We start from the raw sequence: 17,019 nt of genomic DNA on the forward strand, positions 1-17,019 counted from the left end.
GCTTAAACTTAAATAAAATGTACAAAATTAATAACCAAAAGATAAAAAGCTAAGATTTTCCTCTTTTTCTTTTCTTCTTTTTCCTTTTTTTCATTTTTCAATTTTTCATCATTTTTTTTCATTTTTAAATAATGAAACTAAATCTGAAACAACTAAAACATATTTTTTGAACGCTTTTCTTTTTTTTCTTTCTTTTTTTTTAATGCTAAAATATCTAAAAATGAGATTAGTAAAACCAAACTAAAATAAATATTAATAAAACTAATAAAAAAATAAAATCAAAATTTGGTGTCTACAGTTACAAATCTAAGACAGGACACTGAAACTTTCATGTTTTGGTGAAAGGCTAAATCCAAACGGATTATAGTGAATAAACTCAACCAAAAGGACTAAACTGTCCACGCGGAACTCTGGAAAGTGACCTAGATCAGCAAGGGTATTTTCATCTTTTCACAAGCTGCGTTGCTCCGATTGAGCTGAATTTTGTGGGCAGTTATAAAATACCATTCTCTACAACTTTCATGTTTTGACCTAAGGCCAATTCGGCCTCTAACATGAGGCTACAAAACCGGACAGAAAGGGGAAAATTTTTCCAGAAATCTGGAATTTGTTGATTTCAGTGCAACCTTTCTTGATTTCTTACTTCCAACACTACCAAAACTCCTTATATAATCTTATATACAACATATATCAATCATACATCAAGTTTGGCAGCAATTCCCCCCAAACCCTAACTCATATGTCCACAAGAAAACAACCCCCAAGACATGCTACAACCGTTATTCATCACCAACTTGAGTTGCTAAGCTAATTTACACAAGATTCAAAGTAAGAATTAGAGAAATCAGCATCCTTACCTTGATTAGTGTCAACCAAGTGAAACCCTAGCTTTCCCTTTCAAAATCTCACCAACACTTCACTAACTAAACACTCAAAGGTGAGTTTAATCGGTTTATTTTCTTTGTTTTCTTACTTTGTAGATGGAAATCAAGATGTAGGATGGCTCTCTTTCTTGCTCTCTCTCTCCCTCTCTTGTTCGGCCAAGCACAGAAAAAATGAAGAGGAAAGGTGCAAAATTTGGAGATAAGAAGAAAGACTAACTCTTGGTCAAGAAATCCTTAGGTGGCGACACTTGTCGCCACCACCACATTTCATTTTTCTCTTTCTTTTCCTTGTTATTCTAGCCTTAGAATTCGGTCAAACCTAGCTGAAAATAAGAGGATATTTTGCTCAAGTATCAATAAGCTTGTATGGTAAGAAAGTGGTGGTCAAGTGGTGCGTTCAATCGGTAGTGCACGGGACCCGTCGGTTCGCGCCGTTTTTCTTAAAAACACACGTACTAGGGTTTTTACTTCCTATTCACTAACCTTATATCATTGCCCCTAATCACATTTTATTTCGCACTTAAAAGTCACTTTTAACCACCAAATTTGATCCTTGCTCTATACCAAAAATTCATCCGGCGGAAAAACACGAAAACCCTAATTTTGCTCCAATCTTGAAACCAAAAGTGAAACCCTACTTTCTAGGTTTATTTATTCTTATTGTGGAACAAATGGGGTAGTAGGGCTTTAGTAAATCATAATTTCAAATAAAAGGTATTTTTGAGGAAAAATATAAGAAATTTGCGGGTCCTCACAGAATGCACAGAAATGGAACAGAAAGGTCTGTACTCTATACATTGATAAATCCAGTACCTCAACTTTTGAGACTTGAGAGTGTACAATAAAAACATGCATAAAAAGTTTTTGAAAGTCAACCAGCTACGCTAGGCGACAAAGTTTGTTGCGAGGCTCTTCCATCTCCTCCTTTAAAACGCAGGCCCCGTTTGAAAACTCATTTTTCTACAAAAAAAATTTCAGAAAAGAGCAATTAGAACGGCAGCTGAGCATCTCTAATCTGATCTGAAACCTGAAGAATAATGGGAAGAGCCCCTTGCTGTGAGAAAGTGGGCATAAAGAGAGGGAGGTGGACGGCTGAAGAGATGAAATCTTGACCAAGTACATTCAAGCCAACGGAGAAGGTTCCTGGAGGTCACTACCAAAGAACGCAGGTACCCCTGTGTACATGATACTGCTATCTTCGTTCACAAACAATTTCACCAAGTTATAGTTATTTGAGTTCTCCATTATTATCATATCAGCAACAAGGCCTGCCCTTGAGTATGGAATTAATACCTTTTTTGTGTCCATTTTGATCGCTTGAAGGACTACTTAGATGTGGGAAGAGTTGCAGATTGAGATGGATCAACTACTTGAGGTCTGACTTGAAGCCACACCCTTGGATCAACTAATTTATTTATAATCTGTATAATCTCAATATAGTAGTTTATATGCAAGAGAGCATGAAAAGAAATTATACTGATTACCCGATGTGGCTCGTTTGTGTTTAGATTTGGACTTCTTGTCTTTAACATCTCCAACTAGCAAATTAGCAATTGGATTGCCCATTCCTGGATGATATATGAAGCTGCCATGAGGTCCTTGGCCGTTGTAGTCTTTGTATATTCATTGTTGCTTTGAATTGGCTGGGAGTGGGGTTTGGAATATGTTCTTTGCTTTCCGTTCATCTTTTGGCGATGCCGCTGTGTGCGGTGGCTGACTATTCCCCCTTGTATGATGAGAAAAAGACAGAGACAGACAGGATTATGTGATGTCCTCTTCGGAGTTGGGAAGGAGGAATAAATGAAAAAGGAAAAGGGTGTGGCTCCGGTGATAAATATACCTTTATGTGATGATCTCTAATCTGTTTTGTCAGCTAATTGCAGAAGATTAAATCAATGTGACAATTATACCCTGTTGGTCCATAGAAATTGAGTAAAATGCAGTGAAAAGTCCTACATTGGAAGTAAAAAACTAGTTCAAGGACTAAATTGGTTAAAATATTTCATTAAAGACGAAATTGATTTAAGTGAAAATGTTTAAGGACCGAATTGGCGAAATTCCCTTTTTCTAAAATATTTTTACATTAATAATAGGAGTATGACTAATCATCATACTTTTACATTAATTATAACAACAGTACTTATGAAAAGTTACACTAGTATAAATCAAAGTAATTATTGAATAAGATAAGTTATACTCACTAATAACAAAATACATTACATAAGGATATTTTAGAAAAATTAAAATTAACTAAAATTTTCATTTGAATAGTGAATTATAATTTGAGATGGATGAAAAGAAGAAAGCAAGACTACTGAAGTGGAATGGAGGGAGTATCATAAGAGACATAGCTTTTCTTTTTTCTTTTTTTTTTTGGAACATAAGAGACATAGTTAGCAAGCCATATCCTTTACCATCCTAAAAAAATGCCAAACTCAAAAGCTTTAAAAAAAAACTTTTAATACTATTCAAGTTCCATCTTCCCCCTCAAATGGCTTTGCTTCTTTAAAGCATTCCGTCATTTGGACATCTTCAAAGAAGCTTTTACTAATTTCTCTGCATTGTGCTGATCCAATTTTAATTTAGAAAGCTTAGGGTCTTGAATTGCTTCTTCCAATCTATACCGTGGAGAGCTTGACTCGATCAAAGCCTTGACCACGAAACCAATCTAACCAAAAATTCAAAAAAAAAAAAAGGAAAAAAATTCGTAAATAATATGCATATATCTGAATTTATTCAAATGTAATTCTTGTAGAAAACAATCTATACCATTGCAGTTGTGAAAAACATCGTAGTGATCAAGAACCAAAATGATGTAAGAAGTTCAAGTCGAGATTCTCTAAACAACTCGATTAGCTTCACTACCACTCTAATCCCAACCTTTAGTAACAAAATAAAAGGAAAGAATTTAGTTTCAATTAGACCTCAAAAAACCAAAAGAAGAAAAGCTACAAAAAATTCATTACCACAACACCTAGCACATGTATGGAAAAATAGGTAAGTGAATTAAGTAAGTGAATTATTAAGCAAGCGAATTAAGCCTTTTCATTAGCTGGATAACATTTTCTGCAGTAGATTTTAGTAAATACTCAAAAGGACTGCAGGGTTTCATTTGTTTTATTAAGCGATACGAAAACTGCCTTTTCATCTCCTACCACTACAACAGAATTGGCCATTTGCGGCACATAGCTAATTTGCCGCAATAAAGTGGTATTATTTTGATTATGCTGAAATATTGACCCTGTACTTGGCTTTTTGTGGCAAATTAATGTCACAATTAAATTCCACCACTAATTGCGCAACTAAACGATGTCGTTGTTGTGAGCTATCCAAGCATTAAACGAATAATTGCTGAATCATATTCATGACAAGTAATCTTTCCATTTTCTCAGTCCTTCCACTTCTTCTCCCCTCTCAATTTTTCTAAATTTCTTCTATAGTCCGAGAACTCTATGCCCCAAATTTCTCTTCCGAAAACTTTCGATTTTGCCTCTGCTCATCCCTAATTTCTCACTCTATCTCTCCATTTCTCATCAAACAGGTAATTACTTAACCCTTTAGTAGATTGACACTAGATGTTTTTACAATTAATATCGATGACGAGAAGCAGCAATAGCACCTGAAGCATTGTTTTATCAAAGACGATGCCATGTTCTATCAAAATTGGTGCACTTTCTTGTTCTTCCGTTCTTATCCAAGTCTCCACCGATGAAACCAATCTAATTTGAGCGAAACTTTTGAAGCTGGATTAACTTTGAAACTCGTGGACGAGTTAATGAAGCAAGCTGGATTAATTGAAATTTATGAATCTGGATTACTTTTAAAACTCATGGACGAGTTGATGAAGAAATCTAGATTAATTCAGTAATCTCTTCTTTTAATTTTTTTTATTTCATTATTTTAGCTCCATTGGTGATTTTTGTTCTCAATCTTTATTCAGTTGAGGTTTGTTTCCCAACCTTAGAAGATCCTTCTGATGATGCCCTAGTCACAGAGTTCAAATCAAGGAAAGAAATCTCTTTTTTTCGTCATCATTTTTAGTTTATGTGCTTCTTTTACTTTTCATTCGTTAATGGATTTTATAAAAATCATGTTATTACAGATTCTATTTTGCCATTATTGAAATATTTCTTGAATACTGGCAAATTTTCATTCTAGTCCCTTGACCGTTGCAACTGGGTCATCTATTTTCATCTCCCGATTCTACATAATTCATAATTTGTAATTTGTATAATTTATAAATTGGTTGGAGAATAAGATTTTGGGTTCAATTTGATGGTTTTGATGCTGGATGCTTATAAAATTTCAGTTGATGATATGTTGCGGTTGTCAGTGATGTATGTTATTTGGAAATTTCATCTCCTGGCTCTGGTTGGTAATTCTGTTTGCCCTATCTCCATTGCCTGGTATGATTGTTAGTCAGTTGAAAAGGACTTTTTTGTACTCAAGTCGTTTCAAGAACCATTCCATGTATACTGCAGTTGCTAGGCCTTTTCTCTTAGTTCTAGAGTCCCCCTGGTGGCTAGTAAGTTCAGAGACAATTCAGTAAATAGACATTAAATAATTTTACTGCAGATTAAACATGTTTTACTGTCACTCTTTAACGCACAGAATCACGACCATTAGCTGATTAATTAATTAATTGGTGACATCGATAGGATGTTGCATCGCAAGGTCTTCCAGCTAAGTCATTTCTTCTTCTTCTTCTTTTTTTTTTTTAAATTATACCAGCGTGTCACATCAAAATTTGAAAATTCATACAATCAAAATTCACCGACACAAAATCATTTGCGTTGTGGACATGTTTTATTAATTGGCTGGTGATAGGTTGCAATTTATTCATTTATTTTATTATTAATTCCTCCTATTACCTGACTTGATGTGGATTTATTTGCTGGATTCTACTCATTTTTAGTATTTGACGTTTATTTCAGGGAGTAGAATATAAATATGATAGCAGGTGCCGAATCGGCAGGAAAAGAATTCAGATGATTAAGTTTGTCCCAAGGGCACTTTTGGAAAAAAGAGGTCAGGCCCATTTTGGTAAAATTGCAGAAGAGGGCAGCGGATGGAGTGGTCTTCTATTCCTGGAGAGCCGCTGCAATAAAAGGGGAAGAAGAGTTCAGCATGGGACGTGCTTTTCTTTTCCTGGTTGGACTTTTTGACGAAGGAACTCCTGCGCATGGCAGGAGAGCTTAGCTCTAGACTTTTCCTTTGTAGTTTATGGTAGTTTTTCATTTTGGCTGCTGGACCCGCATGACAGGAGAGAGGAATTGAAGCCCACTTTCTTTGACTTTTCCTTATTGTACTTCTGGAGTGAATTTGCTTTACGAATGCTAGGAACAATTAGAAAGCTACAATTGTTATCTGCGCCTTTCATTTGCTTTCCAATTGTTCGACGAATTGCGGCTCCTGAAATGCAGTCAATGGCCGTGACTCTGGCTGAAATTTCCCGCGGGCTTAGTTCATCCAATATGAGCTAATCCCCTCATTCTAGTCAAGAAACGACGGATGCTTTGAGTCGCCTAAAAATTGTGAGATCGATTTAATTTAATCTTTCCCTTTTATTTATTGGTAGTCGTGTATTCCCTGATTACTATACTTATGGTTATTTAATTAGTTGATTGTCTTGGATCCGGATAATTAATTGATTTGGTAATCTATTGTCAATTGGCGTATTAAATCCGTAATTGTTTAATTTTCTCAAAATAGTGACAACTGGCACGATTAGATTCGTGTCAGGGGGATACGCGGGCTAATCTAAAATAACCCTGGTAGTGCGTTATTTGATTAGAATAGGGCTCCTCTAATACGTAAGGCAATTGGAAAATTAAATCTTACGGGCGTACCTAAGATTATTTCTTAATTAGAGCAGTGATTAACGGGCGTACCTTGATCACCGACACAGTAAGGAGGGGCTGACTGTCATCGCTTGTTTGGCAGTTATAACCTATTTATTGGTGAATAATTGGGACTGCCTTTGCATCAATGATCAATTAGGTGAACCATTGCTGAAGTTACTTCTTGGCTAGATCTTTAGTTAATATTTCCTTGATTGTAGTGGATTGCCATTTGACTTTTAATTGCCTACTTTATTTTATTTTTTATTGTCTCTTTGTTTTAATTGATTTAGGCCTTTGATTATTGTTATCCTGAGTTCAGTAAATTGTGGTTCAATTTCTAGTTAGTTGTTTATTTTTATTTTCTCATTTGAATTTATTTAATTATCGTCGTTCCCACAAAATCACCCCCTGTGTTACTTTGGATTTCTTAAGAAACAAATATACCCAGTCTCTGTGGATACGACCCTACTTGCCCTGTCTACAAATTCATAATTATTTGTGAAAAGGAATAACCATTCCATTCGGGTATATTGGATCAAGCAAACTCTTCGGGAACAGGGTGAATCAAGTAACCCATTGCACACCTAGAGTCCCTGCTCCAGTACTTGGAATTGGGTTTTGGTCATTTTAACTGGCAATTAGGTTTAACTTTATTATTGCACAGGCTGACGACCTGTCAATTTTTGGCGCCGCTGCCGGGGACTGGCGTTATTATTTGTTTCTTTTTAAATTCATTTTGTGTCCTAATTTGCTGGTTTTCTTCTAGTGTATGCCTCGATCTTCTCGTACAGGTGATTTGATTTTTGACCATGAGATAGAGAAGACCGCGCGTAAAACGAGAAAGGAAACCAGACAGCTCAGAGAAGAGCACTCCAGGGCTACATCTCAAAGACCCGAGTCAGAAGTTGAACCAACAGATTCGTTTGGTAACACTTCGAGTGACTCTGACCAGGAGGAAGGCACCATGGCTAATGCACAAACATTAAGGGAGTTGGCTGCTCCTGATTTAACTCAGCAGCCTTTATGCATTACTTTCCCTGCTTTAAATGACAACATTCCATTTGAACTAAAATCTGGTCTGATTCAACTTTTACCCTCTTTTCATGGTTTACCAGGTGAAGAGCCGTATAAGCATCTGCAGGAGTTTGATGTCGTGTGCAATAGTATGAAACCCCCGGGAATTACAGAAGAGCAGATAAAAATGAGGGCATTCCCCTTCTCCATGAAAGATTCTGCGAAGGACTGGCTGTACTACCTGTCACCAGGTAGCATCACCACGTGGGGCCAATTGAAGAAAAAATTTCTGGATAAATATTTTCCTGCGTCCAGGGCTGCGAGTCTAAGAAAAGAAATTTGTGGGATCAAGCAGCATCCAGGGGAGTCACTTTACGAGTATTGGAAACGGTATAAGAACTTGTTGCGCAGGTGCCCCCAACACCAAATAAGTGAGCAGTTGATCATACAATATTTTTATGAGGGGCTCCTTTTTAGAGACAGGAGCATCATTGATGCTGCAAGTGGAGGGGCCCTGGTAAACAAAACCCCTCAAGAAGCACGGGAGTTAATAGAGGGGATGGCAGAGAATTCACAGCAATTCAGTACAAGAGAGGATGTCCCAATACGTAAGGTGAATGAGGTAGAGACACCCTCTATACAGCAACAGCTAAATGAGTTGACTGCGTTTGTTAGGCAACAGGCTGTGAGAAATGCATCACAAGCCAGGGTATGCGGGATTTGCACTGGTGTAGGCCACTCTGCAGACATGTGCCCAATGATTCAGAAAGAAACTGCAGAACAGGTGAACATGGCTGACCACGCGCCTGCGCCAAGGAAGCAGTACGACCCTTACACAAGCACCTACAACCCCGGGTGGAGAGATCATCCCAACCTCAGTTATGGAGGGAATAGGCAACCCAACTTTACACCGAACAGGCAGTCTAACTTTGTGCCAAATAAGCCACCAGGGTACCAGCAGCAATACCAACCCCGACCACCTCCGCCCACTCAATCTGGTTCATCTACGGAGGAGATGCTGAAACAAATGATGACAACCATGGCGCAAAATCAGCAAAGGACGGAGGCAGCTATTATGCAAAATCAGCAAAGGACGGACTCCGAAATGCAGGACATAAGAAATCAGATAAGTCAACTGGCCACCAAAGTTAACCGTTTGGAGTCCCAGAACCAAGGGAAGCTGCCATCTCAACCGGAGTTGAATCCGAAGAATGTGAGCGCAATGACCCTAAGGAGTGGGAAAGAAATTCAGGGGCCTGAACCTGTGATTCCTAAGGATAAGAATGAGGAAAAGATCGAAAATGAGCTTGAAAGGGAGGACAGCAATGGTGCAGATCCAAAGGTACTTCCTGACCCAATAATTACAGTTAAAACTAACCCGCCTCCTTTTCCTAGCAGGTTGGAAAAATCGAAGAAACAGGATAAGGAGAAGGAGATCTTGGAGGTTTTTCGCAAGGTTAAGATAAATATCCCCCTCTTAGACGCCATCAAACAAGTACCAAAATATGCCAAATTCCTAAGGGACTTGTGTGTCAACCGAAGGCGATTGAGAGGGGATGAAAGGATTATTGTTGGGGAAAACGTGTCTGCGGTCCTGCAGAGAAAACTCCCACCAAAGTGCGGGGACCCAGGTATGTTTACTATTCCCTGTAGGATAGGTAATACTGTGATCAGAAGGGGCATGTTAGATCTAGGAGTATCAATTAATGTCATGCCTAAGTCTATCTATGCTTCTCTAAAATTAGGTCCATTAAAAGAAACTGGAATAATCATTCAATTAGCTGACCGAACTAATGCATATTCTGACGGGTTGGTTGAAGATGTGTTGGTAAAAGTTAATGATTTGGTGTTTCCAGCTGATTTTTATGTACTTGATATGGATGATGATCACTCCCCTGATCCCTCACCTTTGTTATTGGGTAGACCTTTTATGAGCACCACACAGACGAAAATTGATGTTAATAAGGGTACCTTGTCCATGGAATTTGATGGAGAAATTGTGCATTTTAATATTTTTGATACTATGAAGTACCCCTCGAACTCCAACTTTAGCTCAATTTTTTCTGTGAGTGCTATTGACCCTGTAGTGCAGGAAGTGTTTGAAACTGATGGCATGGATGAGCTGGAGGTGGATTTAACCAAGCACCTCGAGTTGGAGACAACCCCTCAGGTGGAGTGGAGTGAGGATTTAAAATGCACAATAGGTGCATTACACTCATTGCAGACCACCACGAAAAGGTATGAAATCCTACCTATTTTTACTCCCGAGCCTCACCAGAGGGTATTGCCATCTGTGGTGCAGGCACCTGTACTGGAGTTGAAACCTCTGCCAGAGCACCTGAAATATGCATATCTAGGTGATAATGAGACACTCCCGGTGATTATCTCATCGGCACTGTCAAGAATTCAGGAGGAGAAACTGATCCGGGTCCTTAGAGAGCATAAAGAGGCGATAGGTTGGACAATTGCAGACATTAAGGGAATCAGCCCGGCTGTCTGTATGCATCGGATTAGGCTAGAAGACGATGCCAAACCTGTTAGGCAGGCTCAAAGAAGGCTCAATCCCCTCATGATGGAAGTTGTAAAGAAAGAGATTCTAAAATTGCTAGATGTGGGGATCATCTTTGCAATATCTGATAGCCCTTGGGTGAGTCCGGTCCAGGTAGTCCCGAAGAAGGCGGGAGTGACGGTGGAAGCCAACCAAACAGGTGAGCTCGTGCCAGTGCGCAAACCCACGGGATGGAGGCAGTGCATAGACTACCGTAGGCTGAACGCCGTCACTAAAAAGGACCATTTCCCTCTTCCTTTAATTGACCAAATGGTTGAACGTTTAGCTGGTAGAGCTTATTATTGCTTTTTGGATGGATTTTCAGGATACTTTCAGATAGCAATTGCCCCGGAGGATCAAGAGAAGACAACCTTCACGTGCCCGTTCGGGACCTTTGCTTATAGACGAATGCCATTTGGGTTGTGCAATGCACCTGCAACATTCCAGAGGTGTATGGTGAGTATTTTTTCTGAATACGCGGAGAAAATTATTGAAGTTTTCATGGATGATTTCAGTGTGTATGATGATAGTTTTGATACGTGTCTAGATAACCTGAAATTGATCCTGATAAGGTGTATTGAGACTAATCTTGTGCTTAATTGGGAAAAATGTCATTTTATGGTTGAGCACGGGATAGTCCGGGTCATATTGTATCGTCTAAGGGCATAGAAGTTGACAAGGCTAAAATAGACATTATTTCTGCATTACCTTACCCCGCGAGTGTGCGGGAGGTGCGTTCTTTTTTTGGACATGCAAGTTTTTATCGAAAGTTCATCAGGGACTTTTCAAAAATTGGAGCCCCGTTGTTCCAACTCCTACAAAAGGATGTGACCTTCGAGTTCAATGACAAATGTGAGAAGGCCTTCGACAAGTTGAAAGAATTGTTGACTTCACCCCCAATCATCCAGCCCCCTGACTGGAGTCTACCATTTGAGATTATGTGCGATGCCAGTGATCACGCCGTAGGGGCTGTATTGGGGCAAAGAGTAGGGAAGGCAGCTCACGTCATTTATTATGCATCCCGGGCATTGAATGGAGCCCAGTTGAATTACTCCACCACTGAGAAGGAGCTTCTTGCAATTATTTTTGCTTTAGAAAAATTCAAGTCATATTTGCTAGGTGCTAAAGTAATTGTATTTTCTGACCATGCAGCATTAAGGTACCTAATGACCAAGAAAGATGCAAAGCCGAGGCTCATCAGGTGGATATTGCTACTACAGGAATTTGACCTGGAGATAAGAGACAAAAAAGGCTCAGAAAATCTAGTAGCAGACCATTTAAGTCACATACCAATTGGGGAGGATAATGAGCCGTTGAGGGATGCATTCCCTGAAGAGCATTTATTTTCCTTAAATTTTCAATTGCCTTGGTATGCTGATTTGGTCAATTATCTAGTAACGGGTGATTTTCCTGCAGGTTGGCCAAAATCGAAGAAGGATAAATTGAAGAGTGACGCCAAGTATTTCATTTGGGATGACCCGTACCTATGGAAGAGATGTGCTGACCAAATAATGAGGAGATGTGTAAGTGAAGTGGAATTTCAATCAATTTTAGCTTTTTGTCATGCTTTTGCCTGTGGAGGTCATTTTGGACCCAAGAGAACTGCTCATAAGGTTCTGGAAAGTGGATTTTATTGGCTTTCATTGTTTAAGGATGCCTATGTGTTTTGTAAGTCATGTGATCGCTGTCAAAGGGTAGATAATATAGCCCGTAGAGATCAAATGCCCCAAGTCCCGTTGATTTTTGTTGAAATTTTTGATGTCTGGGGTATAGATTTCATGGGGCCTTTTCCTACTTCATTTGATTTTTTATATATTTTGCTGGCAGTTGATTATGTGTCTAAATGGGTGGAGGCTAAGGCCACTCGAACTAATGACTCAAAAGTAGTTGCAGATTTTATTAGGTCTAATATTTTTGTGCGAATTGGAATGCCTAGAGCTATTGTCAGTGATAGGGGAACGCACTTTTGCAACAAAACCATAGCTGCGTTGTTTCGCAAGTATGGTGTACTCCACAGGGTCTCAACGTCATACCACCCTCAGACCAATGGTCAAGCGGAGGTGTCGAATCGGGAGATTAAGACCATTTTAGAAAAAATGGTGCGCCCGGATACGATAGATTGGAGTCAAAGGTTGGAGGACGCACTCTGGGCCTATCGGACGGCGTACAAGACTCCTATAGGGATGTCACCGTACAGGTTGGTATTTGGGAAGCCGTGTCACCTTCCAGTAGAGTTCGAGCACAAGGCTTTTTGGGCGATAAAGCAATGCAATATGAATTTGGAGGAGGCCGGTGCTCAACGGAAGTTGGATTTGCAAGAATTGGAGGAGATCCGGAACGAAGCATACGAAAACGCTTTAATTTATAAGGAGAAAAGCCGGGCATTTCATGACCAACAAATTTCAAGAAGAACATTTGAAGTTGGTCAGAAGGTCCTCCTATACCAATCAAGGCTCAAGCTATTTCCAGGTAAGCTACGTTCCCGTTGGATTGGACCTTTCATTGTTACTCACTTTTTTCCATATGGTGCAGTTGAGATCCGAAGTACTAAGACAGACAACAAATTTGTGGTGAATGGATACCGTCTCAAATATTATTACGAAGGATTTTCAGATAGAGAGGTGGAGACAGTAAGGCTAGACGCACCACCGTGTCCTAATCAATGACATTTCACCATGTCTAGCCAAAGACATTAAAGAAAGGCGCTCATTGGGAGGCAACCCAATTGTTTCTTTTAGTTGTTTGTGGTTTCGTATCATAGTTTAAATCTGTTTTCCTGGAATTCGACTGATTTTGGGTTTCAGTTTTCGTTTTTGCTGATTTATAGGTGCCCTTCAGTCATGACGCGCCCGCGTGGTGATGTGCAGGAAGCCACGATCAGAAAATTCTGAAACTTCTGGGAGCTCTCCGGCCCTCATGGCATGCCCGCGTGGTGATGTGCAGGACGCTCACGATCAGAAAATTCTGAAACTTCTGGGAGCTCTCTTGCCTTCATGGCGTGCCCGCGTCACGTTCGCGGGAAAGGTAAGGATTCAAATAAAAAAAATGAAAAAATATAGAAAAATTATTATTATTATTTCATTTATTCAAATAATAACAAAAAAAAGAAAAAAAGAGCAAGAGCAAGAAAAACAATTTCTCTCTTACCCGTAGCAATAAAAAAATAAAAAAAATAATAAAATAAATAAAAAATAAAACTTTTTTTTCCTTTTCTTTTCTTTCTTTCCTTTCTTTTTCTTTCTTTCTTCTTCTTTCTCTTTTCTTTCTTTCTTCTCCCCTGTTTCTTTTTCTTCTCTGTCGACCGAAGATCCCCTGTCCGCCGCCCACTGGCGCATCTCAATCGCGCGCCCCGCCGCCGCTGTCCCCCTCGCATCGAGCTCCACCAGTCGCCACCAGCCTGCGTCGCCGACCCACCAGCTCTCTCTCTCCGCAGCCGACCCACAACCGCGCGTAGCTGCCACCGCAGCCAGCAGATCCATCGCCGCCGCCGCTGGAGCGCGCAGCCAAGCATCCAAGCGCGCGGGACTGCAGCACTAATTTCGACAATCTCCAACCAGCAGTCACCAATCCAGGCGCTCCACCGCTGCCAAGTCCGCTAGCTCCACCGTACGCCGAGCACCACATCGCCACGCGAGCAGCCACGCCACCCCCAGAACACGAGGCGCGCCTCCCTCGGCCCTTCCCCGCTACTGTCCCACTTGGCTAGCTACCTTCTTCGGCGAAGGTATTTAGAAGCTGTCTCCCAATTTCCTAATATTGCTTGGTGTTGCTTGGGTTGCTTCTTAGCGGTGTTGTTATCTGTTGGGGGTTATTACTTAAATTGTGAGATATCCACCAGTGGTACTGGTTGGAGTATGTCCACTCGAATTTGTTGTTTATTTTGGAATTGGGTGAACTTGTGCAATTGATTGGCCAACTGGAGCCATTTGTTGAAATTTTTGGGGTGAGTTGAAATACTGCAGTCGTGTGTCAAGGTGCTGAGGTCTATTTTGCTTGCATTGCTGGAGGTCTTGCTGAGGTTTTGTGGGGGTTTTGCTTCAGTTACTTCTGGGATTGCATATTGATTTGAAGTCCTGTGTCATTTGACTTACTTTGTAAGTTTGGGATTGTATACCCTACTATGACTGCTGCATTGGGGGCCATAGGGGGCATTTGCTCTGCTCCTTTATAGCCATTTCAGTAATTGGCCTGCTTGTTGAAAGTTTTGGATGCACCATGTTTGCTGGTCAATTTAGTGACTTGGACAATCCCTGTGCTTATTGAATACCTTTGCCAGTTGCTAGTTGTGGCTAATAGTTGGGCGTCCTGTGGTTATTAAGTACCATTGTTGCTTCGTTGGTAAAGGGATATAAATTTGTGGGTCACTCTATTGTCCATTTGCTGGTTGATTCCATCGGTAATTGCTGGTGGGCGTGGGAAATTTTGTATCTTGATTGTTCCAGCTGCCTGTGGGTGAAATGGTGAGACCAAAATCATCCTCTAGGTCTAGGGTCCCTCGTTCTCAGCCCCCTCCACAGGCCTCTATCCCTGTGAATACACCTACCAACCTACCATCTTCTTCTGGTGCTCGAACCCGTTTGGGTAGGGGTAGGGGTGCGCAGGTAGATACCCCAGCTCACTTTGGGGGGCACCTAACATTCACTAGACCCGCCGATCAGGAGAGATATGCTAAGGTCTGCGAGCGGCGGATTACACCAAGCAAGACTTGGGAAAAATTAACCGTCATGGGACTAGGCATACGAGAGGAGGTCGAGCAAATGTTTACAGCTATCGGGTGGCGCTCATATCTCGATATCTTATGCCCCGCCTTTGTCGAGCTGACTCGGGAGTTTTACTCCACCTTTGAGTTCGAGTTACCTACGAGATACACCGTTGACACACCACAGGTCATTCATTTCCGGCTCATGGGTCGAGAGTTCAATTTCTCCATTAGCCAATTCAATCGGGCATTTGGGTTTATCACTAGAGAGTTTGCTGGGACTAGAGAGTATGCAGAGAGTGCCTGTGACTACGTAGAGCCATTCCTCTCCCACTACCATGACGTGTGGGAAGAAATGTCCGTCGATCAGCAGCGCTACGATCCTTCCCGGTCTAGGAGCTCCTTTCTTAAGGACCCTAATGCCCGCTATGTTCAGCGTTTCTTAGCCTACAGCTACTCGGGGCGCAAGGACAGCTCTGGCATACTCTCTCGCCCTGAGTTCTTCTTCCTCTGGAGTATGAAGAACAATATCAAGGTGAACTTGGGGTGTTGGTTGGCCGCATAGTTCAAGACCGTCTTGGCCAAGAAGAACAAACCCCTCATCCTTGGGTCTTATATCACTCACTTGGCGATACAGTTGGGGGTTCTTGACCTGGAGGACCACGACCTACATTTGGCGTGCGAGATGGAGCTCTTGGACGTAGACTGCTTGGAGAGGATGGGAGTCATCGAGCGCCTGCCTGATGGTTCCTACCAGTTCACCCCCCCGGGACCACTTAGAGCTCCGAGTGCGCATCATTCGTCCCAGGCAGGGCCCTCCTCCTTTCCTGGATCAGCCGAGGACACGGCTGGGCCATCTTCTTCTGTGCCACCTCCACCACATGGGACTACTGAATGGCAGCAACTCCGGGAGCAGGTTCAGACTATGCAGGCTCGGATGGTCAACGTTGACGCCAATGTCACCGGCATAGCACAGAATTTGGCGCAGTTTCTGATGCATACAGGCTTTGCACCTCCGTTTCCACCTCGCCCTCCGCTATGATCCGATTTCAAGGAAGTTTGGCTGATTCCCCTCTCACTTTTGCTTCACTTTTGGTTTTTATTTGTCACATTGAGGACAATGTGTCCTGTAGGTGTGGGGGGAATGGGTCTAAGGGGGTGCTAGTGTTTTCCGTTTTTTTTTTTTTAAAAAAAAAAAAACGTAAGTTCTTAGTTTTTAGTAGTATTTCTTAGTTTTATTTCTAGTTGCTCGTTTTCGTTCTTTCTTCTTGGTGCTTACCCTTCATGTGAATGCTAAAAATTGAGATGTGGACTTATTGATTCCAAGTCTACTTTTGCCAAGTTTTTTTAAAATACAAAATGTATCGGGTTAATGTGGTTGGATCCAGAATATCTCCCCGGTGAATATCGGATTGCTTGGCTCTTTTGATTTCTGTGTTAATTTCTCTAGGCATGGGGAATGACTGTTGGCATTTTAAGGTGAACTGGTCCAATATTGACTCCAGTTCTCTATGGTTGGCAATAATGAGGCGAGCTGTTCTTTTTCTTGGTTCTTAGTGTTGTTATTATGTGTTTTTGGCTTTGTTTGGCTGTGAATAATCTGGACTGTACTCCGCTATGAGTTACTACAGAGTAACCGGGGACCGGCACCTAAAAGTGTCGATTCTCGCGTCAAAAGGTGGTACTTTATATGAGTACGTGGTCGTATAGCGGTAGGAGTTGAGTAACCGGGCTCCTTCATCTAAAAATGTGGGAGTTCGCGTCAAAAGGCCCCAACGGCTAACGACTAAGTCTTTTTGTGTTAATTATTATTGCTTTGTAAAAAAAAATGAAAAAAAGAGAGAATAAATAATGGGAAGGCTTGCCGGTTTATGGACTTAATATGGAGACTTGTGTGAATATTTGGACCATTAGCTGATAAATGTTGTGCGCCATTCCCTTTTCTTAGAGTAGTTAACCTGGAAATTGAGGGAATTTGCAGTTTATGGGCTAACCGGGGGGAGGCTTCTTGGATTTTAATCACCGATGCTC

General features: G+C 41.0%; 1 long non-coding RNA gene across 1 annotated transcript; it reads left to right on the forward strand.

Annotated features, from left to right (window-relative positions):
• Positions 1–1,872: 1,872 nt before the first annotated feature.
• On the forward strand, positions 1,873–2,495 carry LOC140008148 (uncharacterized). The gene is made up of 2 exons (XR_011815551.1): positions 1,873–2,053; positions 2,208–2,495. It is a non-coding gene; the product is annotated as an uncharacterized lncRNA (long non-coding RNA).
• The last annotated feature ends 14,524 nt before the right edge of the window (positions 2,496–17,019 follow it).

This window comes from Coffea arabica, chromosome 6c (assembly GCF_036785885.1).
Source record: "Coffea arabica cultivar ET-39 chromosome 6c, Coffea Arabica ET-39 HiFi, whole genome shotgun sequence".
Classification (NCBI taxonomy): domain Eukaryota; kingdom Viridiplantae; phylum Streptophyta; class Magnoliopsida; order Gentianales; family Rubiaceae; genus Coffea; species Coffea arabica.